The sequence below is a fragment of the Vidua chalybeata genome, chromosome 3 (assembly GCF_026979565.1).
Source record: "Vidua chalybeata isolate OUT-0048 chromosome 3, bVidCha1 merged haplotype, whole genome shotgun sequence".
NCBI lineage: Eukaryota > Metazoa > Chordata > Aves > Passeriformes > Viduidae > Vidua > Vidua chalybeata.
The window spans coordinates 33,691,454-33,709,767 of NC_071532.1; positions in this window are offsets into that span (position 1 = coordinate 33,691,454).

The following is an 18,314-nucleotide window of genomic DNA, read 5'->3' on the forward strand; positions in this document are numbered from 1 at the left end:
AAGATCATCTTGTTCCAAACCCCACCCAACAGGCAGGGACACCTTCCACTAGACCAGGATGCTCAGGGTCCCATTCCATTCATCTGCCTGTCTTTGCCTGTTTACTTCATTTGCATGGAATTCTCTCAAGATAAAAATAATATATTTATGAGAAAAGCCTTCTTTCATACTCACTAGAACGACATTGCCAAATATCAGCTGTACAAGTGTTTTGAAAATCTAGTTTCTGGGAAAAATGGAGGGGGAAAATGGGTGTCTTTAAGCACTGTGCTATGTAAGTATAATTACTTTTAACCATCTATTTTGTGTATTACTTCTTCATTTATTTCCCCTGTGAAATAAGACAAGTGAGTTTTGCTTTTTTTCCCTGTCAGTCCTGGTTTGCATGCTGGTATCTTGGTTAGATGCTGAGTTTACAAGAACTGCAGAGAATATTTGATTGCTTTGTTCCTTTTCATTGAAAGGAATGAAAGATAAAATGCTAAGAAAGTGAAATTTCAGTATCTCTTCTTCTGTGTAGCTCCTCATCTGTCACTGGAAAAGAAGGAAGTTTTTAACAAATATATGATTGCTTACATTTCTATTTCAAAGCAAGATTTGGATGTATCAATGCTAGAAAGCATTTCTGGAGAGAGAGAGCTGTATCATTTCTCCACACTGAGGATAGGAATGGATAGGACATTTCCCACACTTTTATTTTTGGGAGTTTTTTTTTTTTGTGTGTGGTTTTTGTTTTTTTTTTTTTTTTTTTTTTTAGTTTTTGTGTTTTTTTTGGTTGTGGTTTTTTTTTTTTTTTTTTTTTTTTTTTAATTTCTTAGAAAGTGGGAAGTAACAGAGACAGCATCCAGCCCCTTTGCCTGGTAAGAAACAAGGGCTGGTCTTAGCATGATGCTGATCACCTACCAGGAATTCAGCTGGTAAACCAATGCCTGGAGGTTGGCCTTGGAGAGGGATCAACTTAACAAGAAATAGCTTTTTCTTTTTTTTTTTTTTTTTTTTTTTAATTTTTTTTTATTTTTTTTTTTTTTTATTTTTTTTTTTTTATTTCTTGTAAGTGTAACACTGCCCTTGGAGATGATACTCTTCAGATACTGGTTCTGCAGACCCTGACTTATGTGTAGATGTCAGTGGGCACTTTCCCAAGCAGCTCTTTCAAATCAGTGGGCATTTTGTCCCACCAGCATTGTTTCTAACCAGCCAGAAAATCAGCAGGGAGGGTCTGAGATTTGGTTCTCCTGCGAAATCTCAGCTTATATCTCCCATATCTCTTTTCCAGAAAGTCATTCCTGCCCTCCTTAACTCTGGAATTCTTCCCCTCAGTGTGGCTGCAAAACTGCAAAATCTCTTGTAGAGGATCTGGGTGCCTGCAGACAGACATCTTGTACCAGAAAAATACTTCCTACCTGCAAGAGGTCTTTGATAGGCTTTTAAAAAGCAATATCCATTTCCTTCAAAAAGGCTGACCTGTCCCATTTGTGATGGACTTTCACTTGCATGTAACTTGCTGAAGCAATAATCAGCTTCTTTAAAATTCTGCTCTCTGCTCACTTCTAAATCACTTGAATATTTCACTCTATCCAGGATTTGAGTAGCTTGCTCCTGTGCCTGCTTTAATTTTTTTTAAAGTAACTGAGAAGTTTTCATGAACAATGAGCTCATTGAAGCAAAGAGAATTATTTGGCCAAAACTTCCATCTTTCTATGAACTGACAATATTGCAGATTATCTGCTGAGCTATCCAACTGTAATTCAGAGAAATGCATTACTTCTCTGGCATTATTGCTGCATTTGTGTGGGTGAGCCAATCCTGCTTCCCTGCATTTTACAGGTATTACTGCTCTCCTCATGTTGACTAACACTTTGTACTGCTAAACAGTGCTTTGGTTCCCTCATTGGGTGTATTTGATGGGCTCACTGTCTTAAATAGTGACTGGAACAAAAATTGCAACTTTCTGGTTTAGAGCTTCTGGAAGAACCCATTTTTTCCCACTTGTGAACATCTCTGAGCTGCAGTTCCAGATACATGGAGAATATCGACCCATTCTGGTGACTTGTTCTCCAAGAGATTTTCTTTAAGAGCCAGCCTGAGATGGCCAAGCCTATCATGTTTCCAGGATGTCATTTCATTAATTCTAAGGAGAAAGTGTTACTCTGACAAGGGCTTTCCATTTAATCTCTTGTCTGCTACTGCTCTGAGACTTCTTATCAGTTAGACCTTGGGTTTTCAATCCATGTGCAATGGTGACAATGACTTGCTGCTTATCTCATGTTGAGATTTAGTAATTCATGGTGATGTAGGAGCTAAATAGGAGAATTGAGAGGATGTATGCAGGAGAAAAGCTTTGTATTGCTATTTCTTACATGTTCCCTTTAATTCCAGAGGTTTCTATTTCTAGAGAGATCACTCTTGCTTTTTTAATGAGACAGAAATGTAGATGTAATCTGTCAAACCTATCAAGAGCACTGCATAATGCCAGTGAAACATCAGATTTACTTAATGGCATGCAGTGGGCCTGATTCTATGTGCAGTATGCACCTGCACAGCACTGTGCACACCTAAGCATGGCACAAGAGTGATTTTAACTTTGAGTAGCATCTCGTGCAACTGCTCTCTGGCTCTGATCAACAGATGGAGATAGGTGAAAAGGTTGTAAGCAGTGTTGGGGGTTATATGCCTCCAAATGCAACTGTCTCATCTTGGAAACATTTTATTAGTGTTCAGATTCTGCCTTGTCTTTCAATCTGATCCAACAGTGCTTTCTCTGTATTGCAATGTCTGGTGGATCATCCAAGATGTGGTCCAATATCCTGGTTTTATTTTCAATTTGGTAGCAGCACGGTAAGTTCCTCCAAGTAACTGCATAGGATGGATGAAAATAAAGCAATTCCAAAATGCTGAATAAATATGAATGGTAGAATCCAGAAGAGGAAAGTGCACACAGGGAGATTAAGGAAGATGGATGGCTCACACTTTGAGTGGCTGCTGTGGCAGGGTTCCACCACTGTTCAGTCATGCACGCAGTCATTCACCACTGCTCTCAGCAGCCTGTGTGTGACTGCTACTCCACAGGTACCAGACAGTGCCTTCTTGATCATGAGAGAAAAATCCTGGTGTGACTGAATTGCCCAGGACAGAGATTCCAGTAAAACATAACACAACTGAGTATCTCCACAGGCCTGAATACACCTACCAGATATCATTTCATAAAAGGAGTCCCGTCTCCAGAATCTCAGCCAAAATCACAGTCTGTTCCTTCTTTAACACTAGAACTATTTCCCTTCTACACTACATTGTAATATTACTGTTAACAATAGATGGTCTTTCTTCTTGGTACATCCTGACCACACAGTAGAAAAACTGAATATAGCTACAGAGACTGAAAATAAAGATCTATTACATGATCTTTAGTGTTGTGTCAATGCACAAGCAAAGTGTATGTCCTAATCCTTCATTCTTATGGCAAAGAAAGGATTATTCTATATTTAAAATGAAAATGGCATTGAATTAAAATGTTATTTTGTTGAAGGCCATTGTAAAACCCAGGGCTTGCAAAGGGGAGACAAAACCAATTCATCCTTATTATAATTGCAAGGCTCTGATCTTGTTTGCTTAGATGCTATGGTGATAGAATCAAAATTGTCTGTTGGTAAATAGAATATACATTTTGCATAATATTGGTTAAGCTGTTCTAGGAATTTTTCACCTCTGGGTGAAATTGCATGCTAAAGCAATGTTGAAATTGGCCCTGGTCATGTGGAAGCTTTGCCTGGTGATTTTGTAATAGATCATGGTAAATTTGTTTCATGTTCCTATTAAAAAAGAACCGAGGAGACTGAACATTCATCATAATAAAAATTGTTGTTTGACTGAAGTTCTTTCACAAGTGCAAATCTGCCTTGTTAATCTTCTGTTTCCTTCACCCTCATTGGTACCATTCCTCAAATTTTGTGCTAAGTGCAGATACACAATTTAGCAAGTATAGAAAACAAAAGCCCTGAAACAATCATTTGTCACTAAAAAAAGCCCCTTCTGATCTCCTGTCAACTCTGAAGGCTTCACTCTGTGGTGTCTCTGGTGGCAAAGGCAGTTTGATTTTCACCATGCCCACTTATTCCTGCCTTTGTCCTTCTGGCTCTCACCATAGCTGTATCAGCACACTTATTTGAGGGACTTACTTGGAAGACCAAACAAAGAAGTGAACAGGGCTTAAAAAAAAAGTCCATTCCTGCAGGTGTGTGTGTGCTCTGCTTCATTTTGATTGAAGAGAACAGCTGCTAAGCCAAAAAATGGGTTTTCAGTTACTGAAGTTGTTGACAGGGAGGAGGAGGGATGTTGGTAAACAGTTTAATAAAATGAAAAATGAAATAAAAATGAAAAATGGTGACCCATTGCATCTTGCTGTTGCGATTCACAAGATGTAGAAACCAAGGAGCTTTGCTTCTCCCTGGTATCAGCAGAGACATTCATCTAGTAGACTCATGTTCTGGTCTCTGCTCAATTTGGGACACTTTTGTCAGTGACACACTCTTTCTGCCAGACTGCTGGGCATATTTCAGCACTCCCTCCCTCCCCCTAAATCAGCTGAATTTATCACAAAATAATTGTGTATTGATTGAGATGAAGAGCAAATGTAAAGCTGCCCCAGTGGCTGGGCTGTGACGTTCCCTGGGCCTTCCCATTTTTGAGCTGGGCAGACTGAAGGTCACAGTCCCTCTTCACACCACATCTGAGAGCCCTCACCAGCAGCCTATAAATTACACCTTTACCAGGCACTTTTTCTCATGGTATACCCATTATCTGACCCCAAACAGATATTTATTTTCCCTTTGCCCGCCTATCTTTGATCTTTTCCTTGCCAAACTGTGAAAATACAGATTGAACAGACTCAAATGGCATTGCACTGTGTAAGTCTTAGTCATAGATTCTATAATGTCACAAAATTACTGTATTGATCCAGCACAGCTTAAGACATGTTTGAGGTATTTTACTATATCCAGTGTTATGTATAACAAAGCACTACATAATATTGGCCATATTACATACATTTAGCACTTTGAGGTAAAAAGATATTGCACAAAGGGAATGTTATTGCACAGGATTTTCCAGAGACTTCTAGGTACCTAACCTTGCATTGAAGATCTGGAGAAATTGTAAAATAATTGCAAATTTTGCAAATGAGACAAAGAGCAAGATAAGGTGAACAGCAAGCTTAGTGCTCCAATGCATGAAGTAGATTCAAGCAGTAGCAAGGTGAGCTCTGGTAGGCAACGTGCATTGAAGCACTGCCAGGTGTAAACTCTGCTAAAGAAACAGGGCTTTGTGTCATTATCTCATGTGGGATGAGGATGTAGCATTTTGCAAAGCTATGGCATTGAAAAGGAAATTTCACCTCTGATGTCCTATCCTTTAGAGCATTTTGGCTTTTTTTTTATTGGTGGGTGCTCAGCACAGCTAAGCCCCAAAGCATTTGTAAAGAGCTCAGTGTGAATTGAATCATCTGACTTTTCAGCCCTTGACTTTGAGCGCTGTGTTTGACTTTTACTCCAGAGAGGTTGTTGTGATGAGCCAAATGCAAGCAGGGCATATTGCTGACACTGCTCCTGTGAGCAGTAGGAGTTGAGCAAGGCATAATGTGCATATTTACTCTGCTCATTTAACATGCAACAAATAATTTAAATAAATTAAAATGCTAACATCTTGGTGGGAAATCAATGAATCACTTAAAAACAATAGATTCTCCTGTACCTTTTGTGTCTGCAGTAATGCTGCAGTAAATCAAATTACTTTCATTATGATGGATGTGAACTGAACTCATTTAGCACAGGACAACCAGCACTTTCTTACTGTTAGAATATCCATGTTTCCATCAGACACCTTGTGGTGTCAGGAAAACATGACAGTTAAAGGTAGTATGAGTTTCTGTACTTCAAGCTTCTGCAGAAATACCTCTTACAAGGAGAGCTGAGGTTGAATGTGTGCCCAGTGTGCAATGGATTACACAAAACCAATAAAAATGAATTGCTGAAATCCCACACAAATTCTTCCTTCCTGAGTATTTTTGCCATCTGGAAAAAAGGCATGGTTTTTGGGTTGGTCCTGTCATCTCTCTGTCATCTTCCTGCCCTTATCACAAAATCAACTATTCAATAATCACAATATTAGCAACTTCAGAATAAAACAAATTGGACAGCTGATTTTACTTGCAAATTTGTCCTCTTCACAGAAAAATGATACTGTTTATGTACAATATTGACCTGATCTTAGAGTTAACCAGAGATATTTAATTCCTGTTTTAAGACTCTGGGTCAGCCCTAAGGGATTGATACTCTCCTAAAGAAACCAAAGTCGCCCCAATTTTTGTTATTTACAATAATCTTGAACAAAATTCCTAGGAAGCTCCCTGATCATAAAAGACAGTTCAGCTTAGCTACGTGTTTCCCAGCCCATCTGCTTTTTGTGTTACAAAGATTATGTTGTCATCATACATTTTATTAGGAGTGGTTTTTGTTTCTAGCGTACCATGTGCCATAGCATGAGGTAGTGTTCATTCAAGAGACTTGAACCAAGGACAGCAGGACTGATGAACCAGACCTATCCATTAGCTCCAGAAACCATTCTTGCATGGAGGAGTAGCAGCTTCTTCAAGTTCCTCTGACCAGCTTCTAGAGATGCATAATAATGTGCCCTGGGTTCTGTATCCTGTGTCTGAAACTGATTTTTAGGACATATCCACGTGGATGTGTTTAGATGTTGTTGTGGTTCAGGAATGGTATGCCTGGTTTAGTAACACACTGCTGGTTGCATGCTCCCCCTTCCCTCTCCCTGCCCCGCTGCAGGAGAGGAGAGTTGAAGGCAAAGATCACAGGCTGAGGTAAGAACAATTTACTGGAAACAGCAATTGGATAAGAAAACAAACACTAACAGCAACAATATTAATAACAAAAGTGTACAAAAGAGGGAGTGATTCACATGCAAAAATGCTCACCAAGAGCTCGACCTGACCACAGCCACACCACCCTGACCAGTCTCCAAGGCTGCTCCCTCTGGCTCAGGACCAGCACCACTCTTACTCAACCAGAAGGAACTCCTTCTCCCTGGAAGAAAGTCCCTTTCCCCACCCCTGGCAAGGAGGTGAGGTGGTATAGAATAACTTCCATGTCCTTGCCATGCCCCCTCCTGACTACTGCAAAAAATTAACCCTATCACAGACGGAACCAGGACAGACATCCTGGAACTAACTCTGCCTCTATTTTGCATCAATTTATTGCAGCAGTGTGAGAAATCCGATGTATCCCACTGGCAAGACATGCTCAGAAAGAGTAGACTATTACCTATTGTACTGCTGGATAAGATGTGCACAGGAATTCTGGAGTGGCTATTACATTGTAAATCCACATGCTAGTTTATCCTCCCGTACTACATCTAGTCAGACCCTTAAATTTATTAAGTGAATTCTGGGTAAGAGCTGTTATAGTATGTAAAAGGACATTTGACTGTGTTAAAAAGTCCTATATGAAATTCAGAGCACAGTACCTAACTTAAATTTACATGAGTGAGACTTGGATGTAACTTTTTATTTGCATCTGAGTCCTTATAGAGAGGTGAACTTCTGCTGTGAGATAGGCTGATATTTACTGAACTCACTTTTCACTTGTCTCTGTCACATTGCAAGCCATTTAAAAGACATCCCTTTTGCATTTCTGAACACAGGAGCAAGTGCTGCAGCTTCATGCATTATTGAAAAGTGTAGCCTTGGCTCATACAGTATAGCAGGGATCCAAATGATCTCCAGACTCAAGCTTTTTATATACACACAGGCGAGTCAAAAATGAGGTTCCAGAGAGGTGTAAGAGTGAAAGGACTGAAAGCAAATGCAGAACATAAATAAAAAGTTTGGCTTATGCAATAATGAACAAATTTTTACTGGGGAGGCAGCAGATGAAAATACCGGTGTTGGGCATTAGAAGTTCAAGTGACCTCTAAATCCATTTTTGTGATAATCTCAGCTGGCCAGGCACTCTCCCTTTCTCTCTCAACTTCTTCTCTGGAAGCTATTTTGCTCTGTGTATAACTATTCAATATTCTTTGAAGCAGAACCTCAGTAACCCATTTCCTGGTTGAATGCTCTCACCTGAAGGTCATATTTAGTCATCCATTCCCTTCACCTGGCCTTTACTATAATGAAGAAAGCCTGAAAAGTTATTTAATAGGTGATGGAAATTCTTTAGTGGGAGAGAATTGAAGCACTTGGCCCCTTTTGGAAAAGACCAAGGTGTCACTTTGGGAGACTTTATGTCCCGTTTTTCTCCTTCTGGCACCAGTTATGGATGTTAATCCAACAAAGTGAGGTAGGAAAAGGACTTGTATGTGCAAAATGACAAGTCCCAACATGAAACTCAGATTTCTGTCAAGGGGAAGGGGTAATGAAGTGTTGAAACAAAGTGTAACAACTGGATGCCTCCTCATAAAGTTTTGTTTTAAACAGAAGAGATGGGGCTTAAAAAAGGGGCAGCTGGGTGAAATTAGGCCAGTACTATGGAAAAGCTCAGGTTAGATCTAAAGCTATGTCACTAAATTCATAACCTAATTTGCTTTCAGGTGTTATTTCATGTTCAGACAAGTGTGTGCATTTGAGATTTTGGAAATCTTCTGTTTTCCTGAGCAAAAAAAGGTTTTCAGAAATTTATTTTTACTTTTCTCTTCCCATTAAGAGCAAACAAACAAACAAAAGCACTCAAATCCAGAACTAACTCTGGTCTACCCCAGCAGTTAGACCAAGTTCTTTCCTTCTCCAAGATTTTCTAAATTCGTGTTCCCTTATGAGCTTCCCCTTTCTTGTGCATCAGCTTGAGCACTGATACAGCTACATACTGTGCTGTTGACTCATTTGTTGGCATTTAGTGTTCCCTGGGTTTGTGGTAACTCAGGGGTCACTGAAAATTCTATTCACAACTCTGTCTATTTATCTTTCCATGTATTTTTGCTATTTGGGCCTGGAAAAATACCATCTACAGGCATGCTGCTGTATACCTATAAAATATTCATACTAAGATTGGCAAGTCAGTGTAGCTGGCACCTAAGTTAAGCCAGTTGTTAACCCTTTTAAGATTCTGGTAAATATAACAGGGGCTTTTGTTATCTGCTTTGTTTTTTTCAAGTGTTAGGTCTATACACATATGAGATGGGTAAGCCAGACTTTTTGTTTAAGATGTGCTAAATTATTTCTATAAATCTTGTATTGTTGGCTGTTTAAATTATTATGAGCCAAGGTCCCTGGCACTAGAGGCTACAGACTACAATGAAACGTGTTCGTATTTTCTGTGTTTATGAACCTAAATTATGACAGGGTACTTTTTTTCTCTTCTGTCTCATGCTTTTTTTCCTCAGAGCACTCCACTGTGGGTATTCACAGATGGGCTAATAACAATTGCAATGGTTTCCTATTTGTCACCCTGTCACAGGTTGCCAGAGATTCTTTATTTGTGCTATTAGAAACATACAAATAAAAACACCTTTTAGTTGTCTGATGGTCCTCCTTGAAGGCCTATTTAGTTTCTATAGAGGCATTGAAAAATCAAGTTTTAAATACTTATAAGGAATAAAGAATGAGAAAGAAACTTCTTTCCTGTTTAATGGTAACTCATCCAGGTCTGCTTTCTGCAGACCTACCTCACATAGCACTTAAGCAGTGTGTTTCCTTCCTTTATCCAAGGGTAGGATACGAGGGAGTTTCAGATCACAACCAAGCAATGAAGAACAAGTGACACAATGTGCCCCCCACTTTGACAAAAGCTTTATCTACATCGCCTGAGTGTTACAGGAAATTCTCTTTTTGAGCTTTTTTAGACCAAAAGTTTTTCCTTCTTTTGTCAACCAGGTGGTTTTGCCTTTTTTTCTTGAACATTTCCAGCAATTCATCTCCCACTTTTACCATTGAAACAATGACTTCCAGGTGCTAAAATAGAAACTAGTTCCTAGTAGAAGGGAACACATACCCAGCCATTGCAAGACAAGGTGTAATGTTGCATATGAAATCACAGGTAAAACCTGAGTATGAAGCCCCAGGCAATTCTCCCAAGCAGGACTTACTTGGCAGCCTGTTCTTCACATCCTACTTTCCTCAAAAACCTTCCAAGAGGCTTTTACAGGTTAGAAGTCATGAAAACCTTGCTCTCATACCGCGGTGCTGATACATGTAGGGCCACACTCATACCTGTATGCTGGGCCTGGCTATTTGCTTGGCAAGTGTCTTCAAAATACCTGTGCAGCAGGAACCAGTCCTCTCCCTGCCAACACACATCTCCTGTGGCTTTGTTTGGAGCACAAGGACGCTTTTTGGGGCAGGGAATATATTTATCTTTGTTTTCAGACCACACATAGAGAAATGGAGCTGATCTTGGCTGGAGGTGATAGGTCAGGTCATGACAGAAACAGGGAATGCTTGTAGTGGCAACCAATGTAATTGTTCTCCCTGTGGCTGGACTTCACAGAAAGCTTCAAAGTTTTTGCACAGCTCCATCTTCTAGGATCCTAATAAATTATGCACACTTGCTGGAGTTGGCTATCTGACTCTCCATTCTGGTGTTCTCTTACAAAATTACTTCCTCTGGGAACTTTTAGTAATGGAAGACATGGCCAAGATGAAGTGGGAGCTTGCTAATTGGTAGTGATAGTCTACTGAAGCATTAAGGCAAGTAATCTTACTTTATACTGTTTTTCTCAGACCTTGTTTTTGTCTAAACATGCTGCTATGTCTCCAGCTGGAAAACAGAGCTTGTCTCAAAGAAGATGCACTTTTCCCATGTTCTACAACTGATCATTCATTAGAATAAATATGTGCAGCACACTTTCAGAGTTCTGTCCCTGTTACAGTCCGCTGTCCACATTCATGCTAATGTGGCCATTTTGCTTAGGGTTTGCTGCGTGCAATTGATGAAAGACATTAATGTTTCCCTGGAGTAGCTAATGGGCTCTTTCATAATTTGCATGTTCCCCTGTTGGCATTGGCTGACTTGTGGTCCAGGATGGGCACTTCTTCAGCTTTGCAAGAGGCATAATATTATTTTGCTAAATGTAATGACACTAAGGGGACTGAGTTTCTTGGAGTTGAGATTCCACAGAATTATGAAATCTAATCACTAGTTAGAGATGTCAATCCTGACACGTAAAAAAGGGCAAAAGGCAGGTTAGCACCCTCAATCTTGCACATGAAAGAACAAGCAGGTAAATGTGGAGCATAGTCCTATGGATTCAATCCTAAGCTGTGTCACACTGCTGAACCAACCCAGCTAAAGAGCAGCTGTCCCAGCCCAACCGAGTGCTACCCCCACACCAGGGATAGACAGGAGGCCTCAACTTTTACTGAAATGCTTCAGACCCTTATGTAGACCAGACAGACCTGAAAAATGAGGTGGCCAGTGTTTTGAGGATGGTTTCTTTTATAGACATTAGTCATAGTAGTTCTGTTGCACATGGTTAGTAAGTTCAGTAATAGTAGACAAATGACTGATGTGTCCTGTGGTGGTTGTCCTTGGTATGTATTTACTTTTGACATTCAGGATAATCTTAAGCATGTTTTAAACGTCAGAAGAAGAGGCACCATGAAACATCAAGACAGTTCATCTATAGCTTAACTCTTGTATTAATTTCAAATTCTACTGTAATAATCTTCTATTCACTTCATCGTACTTTTCTGCCCATCAGAAATTACCTTTGTTTAACAATGATTATTTTTATAGGCTTGAAATTTCAGGTCTTGGCATCATTTGTGAGCTGCCCTGTGTGGGCACAGCACTGAGTGTGTGTGCACATGTGAGCTGCTCTAGCTCAGGAACACCCTCATATGGGAATAACTCAAAGTTAGCTGTGTAGTGAAGGTTGCAGCAGTTTCTGCTGGCTCATACAGGGCTGCTTGTAAAGCTTCCCCAAACCTCAGTGGGGCTAAGGAATCTCTGAGGAGTTATGAATTGCAGTGCAGGATTTACCACCCGGTGTAATGTGCTTTCCTGCTTCTTGGCCTGCTGTTCTTCTTCAGCTTCCTTCCCCATGCTTTCTTGTCTGTCTTTTCAATCAATCTGGGCTTTTATTCTTCCTTGCTGCTCTCCAGTTCCCAAGATGCTGTCTGTATTCTCCTCCACAAGATGCCTGGACAAATGCTACACTGGGGTTTATATTTCTAGGGAGGTGAGTTTGTGAAAGCCTGTGCTGTAAAGATGCATAGCTTTTACTGAAGCAGTGTGTGTGTCAGGGATAGGAGTAGTTTCTTTTGGGTGAGCAATACTGGATGCAGCTGAGTTTTATTTTGTTAGCAATGAACGAGTACTTCTGTTTGACATTGTACGGTCTGTGATATTAGAAATAATGCCACCCTTCAAGCCTTAAGTTTAGAGATTCAATTGCAGAAGATTTTTTTTTTTTTGTTTGCAGAAAATAAGCACCTCACTGTTCTAGATTTAATGGTAAATAGCTTTTTAAACTTTGAATTGGCACTGGGCAAAGGTGATGTATTAAAGTCATCACAGTGTGGTGATTGTAAATGACCAGGGCAGCAAACAGTGGCAGGATCTCAGGCACCAAAAATACTCCAGTATCCATAATATTCATCCAGCCATTTTCCCCGGGGGAAAGTGATGGTGCTGTCCTGAGGGCTCTCCTTGTCTTGCCCAGGCAGAGTGATGGAGGAGAGCTCATGTCCTTATGGGCTGAGTGGGAAACATGGGACTCACAGTGGTGTGTGGGGAAGGGCAGATTGTGCTTTGGAAGCCAGAGAGAGGGAAGGGGAATATCCGACATGCTGAAAGCTCCTACCAGCAGCAGGTCCCAGGGCCCCAGGGGGATCAGACTGACTGGAAGGAAGAGTGAGAGAGAGAAAGACAACTGCATCTTCCTGCAGCACACCAAAACTCCTGTCCTACAGAATAAATGGAGTTGTGATATTTGGTGGAGGCACAGTCCAGTACCAGTCTGATGGTTTCACCAAGCAGCGGATGATGTTGTGTTCGACCCACTACTTTTCATCATGGTTCACACTGTGTATTCAGAGATATTCACTAGGGGGAACAGCTTCTTGATGCATCATTGCTTTTTAGGGGTGCTTCAGTGGGACTGAGACAGAATTCCTTGACTTATTCTACAGCAGTGTGTTTATGTCATAAGTAGGGAAGAAATGCCTGTGAGACACTATTATACTCACCTTCCAGGTGATGGATTGGTTATTCCAGCCACAAGGCCCATTGAAGGGAGATCAGAAGATAATTGACTGTCAAGCTTTTGAGCAATGTTAAAGTCAATTGCTGCAGAGGTCAGTTTATTTGAACAATGGACCAGTTTACAAGGGGTTACTGAATGCTAATAATATTTTTTGTTTTAATGGAAGTTCTAATCATTGTCAAGGGAGAATTAATTTTTAAATGTTAAACTTGAATATCCTCTAGAAATCTGAAGGCTCTTGGTCTAAGAACCAATTGTTTTCTATTGCAATGAATGTGAAAGATTTGGAAAAAGATATTATATGGAAAATGCCAAAAGTCAATGCTTCGATTGCATGGCAAAAATAATTGATCTTTACCTACAGTAAGTCAGCTGAATTGTGAGTGTGTGCATCTGTATTACATATAGATAGATAGATAGATAGATAGATAGATAGATAGATATATTTTTTTCAAATTTCTCAAGGATTGAGAAAATAACTTGTTGGCAATACATAGAAACATGACTGAGGGAAGTAGCATGACTGGGTTAATAGTGAGAAAAAAAATCTTAATTGTTAGTAAGCAGAAAAGAAGTTCAACTACTCAAATTCCTGAGGCTTCTGTCCTGAATAGCCATCAGATCTGAGGCTCAGGACACTGCTGGTCAGGATGTGGAACAGACTGGAGCAACTGTGCTCAGAATAAAACCTTAATTTCCCCCTCCTCCACATCTCTCCCCCCCCCCCCAGCAGGGCTCACTGTACCTAAAAAAAAAAAAAAAGAGATAATAGCTGAAGTTATTTTTGCCCACTTCATGTATGTGTAATTAACTGGAAAGCTATAAGTCCACCAAGAACCAGAGTGTTGCCTACTGCATATATAAGATGTTCATACTGGCTTTCTGTTTTCAAATCAAGCTTAGTGCTTAGTATCAGTAAGATTTCTCATAAAAATCATCAAAATTTCAAGGTTGATCCATTTGTTATGTTTACAGAAAGTATTCTTTCTACCATTCAAAGTCACTAGAAAAATGTCATAGCCCTGCTTCCAGTAAAATGTTGGAAAGCACTAATTTTGACACACACACTTGATGAGGTCCCTACTTCTCCTGCTAGTGGGAGTCTTTGGAAGCAGAGGAAACCTCTTAAACACACACACAGAGAAATCAGTCTTCATGTTTAGTTTCTCTTTATTTTTGTGTGTATAGGTCACACAGTTAAGCAGCACTGATGGGAGCTCCCACGTGTCTCAGTCCACCTGTTCTGCAAGAACTCTTTCCTCTTTGTCTGTTATTGTTGAGGGCTCAGTTGACCTAATGTGGTTTTCAGGGAGAGCTGCCACCCAGACAGTCCTTGGCTGCACATGAGCTCAATTCTAAGGACTCCAGTTCCTTTTGTTACTGTGGCAATGGCTTTAAGTCTTCTGGGGCACTGGGGAGCACTGAGCCTGCATGCTACTGTACCTGCTGTCACCAAAACTGGATCTGTAGAAGGAAGAGAGATGCTCAAGAAACCTAAGGAAAATTGCAGGCTTATTAGGAAGAAAACAAATCAGGTCTTGTTCCTTTGGTGGACAGAGCTGGCATCCAACAGAGCTTTGAACAGCTTACAGAGGAGTGGGACTGTGTCTGGTGGTAGGAAGTGCAAGGTTCCTTCAGGCAAGTCTCCATGATATTTTGCAGGCACAGGAGAGGGGTGGTCTTAACATGCTCAGCCTCTCTGCCAGCTCCTTCCTGTCTGATGTGGGGCATGCAAGGCAGGGTGGGCTTGCAGAGCAAGTTCACATCTCCTGCAGAACACCAGAAAACCAGATGCTTGAATGGATCTTGTCAGTTTAGGGCCTCCCAGCTTTATAGCCCTCTTCCACCATCTAAGTGGTTTAAAGAAGTGCTAAAACACATGAAAATACTTTTTTTTTTTCTAATTAATCACTACACTTGGAAACTAGAAGATTGAATTAATTCCCTAATATCCCTGAGCAAAGGCAACAATCTATAAACCTTTGATTTTTTTGTAAGTCTTCATTATTTTCCTATCCAACACTTTGGTTGGAGCATTCTGACCTACACACTTCAGTTTTATTGCTTTTCTTTCTTTATGATATTTGTTCAAACTAAAACAACTTTGAGAAGATAAACATATAACAGGTTTTTTTCTGGCTCTCATGTGCTAACATGCCCCTGAATGTTTGTGCTGCCCAGTCCTTAAAGGAAATCTTTACTGCTCAGCTTCCAGTCCAAACAAATGAGATCCAAAGAAACCTGGAGTTTTCCAGAAGAGCTTAGCTGCATAAATGTAATTACAAGACTGGAGAAAATGTTCAAGTGCTACCCCTATGCCCTATTTGTGTGAGGAATCCCATAAAGTTGCTTCTGGGAATCTGGTGAGGAGCTGGCTGTGATTCCTTTCTCTATGTGAGTGCCACCCGATTAATAGCAATGAAAAGGGGAATGTGCCCAGTGAGTGTAAAGCATATGAGGACTAAATCCATGTTAGTCACATGCTGAAACAAAACCACTGTACTATGTATTGCTTCAAGGGAATCTCTGTGGGATGTGCAAAGCCAACTCCGTTTGGATTCCTCTGAAAATCCACACCTCAGCTGGAATAAAATGCATGGCTCTCATATGAATCCACGTCTATGCAAGATTCCTGGTAATCTGGAGGTCAAGTTTTTATGGGCACTGAGAAGTGGTCAAGGAATGGGGGAGGAGAAACATCAAGAATATGCTGTAAATCATATAATATTTTGAGTTTGGTTAAAGCAGTAGTAGCATGTTGCTAAGTGTTGCTGCATCTGCTCCAGTTCATCCATCTCTACTTAATAGCCTTTTGGCTTTTGCCTGTTAAGACACTTATAAAATATTACTTATCTGATGATAGAAAATATCTGATTATTCTCTGTATGTTCAGATATTTTTTTAATGCTTTGCTATATTCTAGTTTCTAAATTAAGACATTATGGGCATATGCATACCAAATAGCGAAAGAAAAAAGTAGTTTTACAATGTCCTCTTTAGCTTTCACAAGCATAAATGATGACACAAAATACCAAAAGAGAAACAAGTTTTAGATGGTTACATGATCTATAGAAGGTCACCACAGGCAGAAACAGAAGATAAAGACAGAATCTGGAATACATAAGCGCAGGAGTATTGTTCCTAAGTCCTTAATCAAGTTTGTCTAGGAAGAGATGAGTTTACCCTGCCTAAGTTCACTTTGGAAGATACAGTAAGATTCTATCAAATTTGTTGTATTTGGGGTTGCATTGTTTTTTTATTACCTTTTAAAAAATCAGGTTGTTAAGTGTTGCTTTACTGTGTCTCTCAGTTTGATGAACTATTTTTCACACTCTTAGGAGTAGTGGATATCTCGTATACAGGGATGAGCAAAAGACTCAGTAGCAGTGGCTCCTTACTTGCAGGCAGTAAAACATTATGATGCTCATTTGCAGTACAAATACTGTTCATCACATTGCCCAGCCCTAATGCATTTATATGGCTACAAATTCCATTACTTTGTGCAACTGGAAGGACAGAGAATTTTGCCAGACAGGGAGAAATCCCAGAGCAGTCTTATTAAGAACCTGATGTCAGTCCAGAAAGGCATGGTATGTCTTGTTTTAAACATTCAACAAACTAAAGCTGAAAAAGAATCAAACTCAGGAGGGTTTAAGTTCTGCTTCTGGGCATAGGCAGACTGGCACAGAAAGGTAGAGGAGTAATTGTCTGCTAAGCAGACCTCATCTCTGGAACAGGCATAGCTTCTTCAAAAAATAATGATACGAAACTCAGACTATTCTTCTTCTACTCACTGAAGAATGAGAAGTCTTATATACTGCAGGAGGTTGTTCTAAAGGTAGTTTTATTGAAGATAAGCTTCGAAAATATTCCTATAAATTTTTTTTAAGACAGTCAAGTGGAGCCTGAAATTTTTCTATGGTAGTATTAGTTTTAAAATATGACTAAAATCAGAGGGCATAGATCTGCCAGTCTCACAGTGTTCTGATGGCAGAGACTTAGCTGTGTTCAGTGTTTAGAGGAAAGGCTTTCCTAGAAGCCTTCTGTTTCAGAGGCTGACCTAATCCTGGCTATGACCAAGGGTGACTCCTATGGACTGTGGATGTGAAGGAGACAGCTCTTTCACCTACCTGGAAGATTTCAGGTAGGGTAATACTGAGTCTAAAGGCAGCTGGATCTGAGCAGAATCAGTCAGCAACATAGAGACAGGAGGGCTGGAGCAGAGCTATGGAACTCTGGAAAGGTCATTTTAGGGATCTTTGTGCAGACAGTTTGCTGTAAGCAAAAGCTGGTGCCCCTTGACATGATGGCAAGGGTGCAGCTCTCACAAGTGCAGCTAAAGGTCTGAGTTCCTCAGCCTGCCTTTTTCCTAGCTCTGCTGGGCACAAGCAGGGCCAGCAGAAAATGCATGCAGATGTAGTGCTTTGCAATTCCTCCAAATGACTCGTGAGCCAGAGATGGCGTAGTGTGAGGGGGAAAGGAGAAAGAGGGAAGCAAGTTACAAGGGGAGCTTAGAACTGAGAGGGAGTTGTATAACCAAAACCAGGAGTCTTCTACTATTTTTCCTGTCTCTCAACCAGAACCGTCACAACACAGTCACAACCCAGCAGAGCCAAAGTTGTCAAAGCCCCTCTGAGAATGCTTCTGAGTGCCCACAGCATCACTAGGTAATTGGTGGCACCCAGGGACACTTTGGCACCTTTGCCTTGCTGCAGATGACATGGAGTCACTTTTGAAAAATCCCTTCTTTGTGAGTGAAAAAAAAAGACTAGGAGAGTAGTTTAATTTGTGTCTTTATTTTCTTGGTTGGTGAAGTGAAGCCTTGAAAGAGACTCGAGAGTGAAGCAGAATAATCAAGCAACTCATTGATCTAAAGTTAATCTGCTGCAACTGCCTCAGCAAATGCTAAAAATGGCCTCCTTTGCTCCTTTCTATAACTGAGGAAACGGCTTCTGCCAATATCCCTCTAAAACCAGCAGCCCTTGGCGCTTTTGTCAAACACGCTCTGTGTTTGAACAGATCAAATGAAACCTCATTTGTTGTTATTGTTTAAGATTAAGCTCTACTTATGGAATTACCGCAGCAATATTAGGCCAGTTTCCTAG